Raw genomic sequence first — 2562 nt, 5'->3', positions numbered from 1 at the left:
GTGTGTGTGTGTGTGTGTGTGTATGAGTGTGTGTGTGCTTGTGTGTCTGTATTTGTCCCCCAACATCGCTTGACAACCGATGTTGGTGTGTTTACGTCCCCGCAACTTAGCGGTTTGGCAAAAGAGACCGATAGAATAAGTATTAGGCTTACAAAGAATAAGTCCTGGAGTTGACTGAAACAAGTAAAAGCGTAAAAGATATATGTATATATATATAATATAATATAATATATATATGCATATACACGCACACATGTACATGCCTTCATATACATATGTATATATATATACATGCATATATGGGTACAGGATGTCAGAAAGACATGAGCAATATGAGAAACGAGAACATAAAAGACAAAAACATGGAAAACGAACTTTTTTTTCGGACAACGAAAGAAAGAAACAGAGAAACGAGACAAGCAACACAAAGAACATTCCCTTCGTCAGTTGTCCCTGTTTTATCTACTCCGCGCTTCATATATACACACACCCACATATATATATATATATATATATATGCAGAGTGATGAAGATAGAACGAGTGAGTGAGAGAGAGAGAGAGAGAGAGAGAGAGAGAGAGAGAGAGAGAGAGAGAGAGAGAGAGAGAGAGAGAGAGAGAGAGAGAGAGAGAGCCCAATATGTGAAATAAAGTACTTTAACAATGATTTCTTGCATCTGTCAACTTTTTTTTTCCTTTTTCTACAATTGTCAATGTTTCGCTTCTTGTCACTCCGCATCAATTTCCTCTCTCTGCGTATGTATATATGAGAGTGTATGTTTGCGTGTGTGTGTGTGTGTGTGTGTGAGAGAGAGAGAGTAGAGTGAGGTAGAGAGACAGACAAATAGAAATAGATACACTGTCATCACTCAGCATATTATGTTTTAAGTATATTCGCTCGTAAAGACGCGAGTATTTCTGTCACCATTTTTATCTCTTTTTCTGTTGGTTGTTTCGTTTATTTTAAACTTTGTTGTATTTACCTTATTTACTTCATCAAATGCCGTATTTTGAAACATGTGTCACGTTTTCCTCTTCGATTTTCTTCGTAAACACAGAAGGCGCCATCAACAGTGCATTGGTTATAGTAAGAATAGTGAAATGATATTAATGCTAAAGAACGCGGTGAGCTAGCAGAAACGTTAGCACGCCGGGCGAAATGCTTAGCGGTATTTCGTCTGTCTTTACGTTCTGGGTTCAAATACCGCTGAGGTCGTCTTTACCTTTCATCCTTTCGGGGTCGATAAATTAAGTACCAGTTGCGTACTGGGTCGGTCTAAACGACTGACTCTCTCCCCAAAAGTTTCAGGCCTTGTGCTTAGAGTAGAAAAGTTCAAATCCTGCCGAGGTCGACTTTGCCTTTCATCCTTTCGGGGTCGATAAATTAAGTACCAGTTACGCACTGGGGTCGATGTAATCGACTTAATCTCCTTGTCTGTCCTTGTTTGTCTCCTCTATGTCTTGCCCCTTGTGGGCAATAAAGAAACAAGAAACGTTAGCACGCCGGACGAAATGCTTAGCGGCATTTCGTCTGCCGTTACGTTCTGAATTCAAATTCCACCGAGGTCGGCTTTGCGTTTAACTTTTTCGTGGTCGATTGAATAAGTACCAGTTGAACACTGGGGTCGATGTAATCGACTTATCTCCACCCCAGAAATTGCTGGCCTCGAGCCAAAATTTGAAATCCGTATTATTAGGAAATGTATTAAAGAAATTTGTTAAAATATTTTGCGTGTTGTAGACGTATGGCCAACTTATTGGAGATAAATTTTTGACAGCAAAATCTTATATGGGCCTCCAAGGGTCATGTGAACTCCGATTCGAGCCACTACGCCAACGTGTTCACAATTTTAAGATGGTAGTCGGGAGTTAGAATGTGGCTGCTATTTCTAGCAGATCTAGTGATCATAAAGAAGCTCCATCGTTGATTCGCAACTCTTCCTGAATTCTTTGTTGTTGTTGTTGCTGTTGTGGTTTTGGTTCGTATATTTGTGGTTTTTCAAAATGCTAAGCTGTTATAATCATTATCCGTCTTGTTGTCTCCGTTATTATTATTGTTTGTTTTACTTGTTCAAACTATAAAGGCCGCTGTATAAATTGTTTGTGTTGTTTTTGTTGCTGTTGCTGTCCTACCGTCTCACGTGATTGATTGGTTATCAGCCAATTAAAGAGATACGTTATAAGGACGGCAGCAGCGGCGACGTGCCGAGCTCCTGTTCTCAAGATTTAAGCAATTGGAACCCGTATTGAGTATCATATTGTCACTAATTTTTCTCTCTCTCTCTCTCTCTTCTCTCTCTCTCTCTCCCTCTCTCTCCACCCCATTTTATCTGTCACTCCCTCTTTATCTGTCTATCTGTCGTTCTCTCTTTCATTTTCTCTCTTTCTCTCTCATACACATATACAAACACGCACACCTACACTTATATGCACTTACATGTACGTACAGAGAAATACATACAAACTTACACTAACAAACATATGTGCATATACACATCTATGTTTGTATGTGTGTGCTTGTGTGTGTGTGTGTGTGTGTGTGTGTGTGTGTGTGTGTGTGTGTG

Source organism: Octopus bimaculoides, chromosome 3 (assembly GCF_001194135.2).
Source record: "Octopus bimaculoides isolate UCB-OBI-ISO-001 chromosome 3, ASM119413v2, whole genome shotgun sequence".
Lineage (NCBI taxonomy): Eukaryota > Metazoa > Mollusca > Cephalopoda > Octopoda > Octopodidae > Octopus > Octopus bimaculoides.
The sequence above is the reverse complement of the archived record's forward strand: the minus strand, read 5'-3'. Positions refer to the sequence as shown.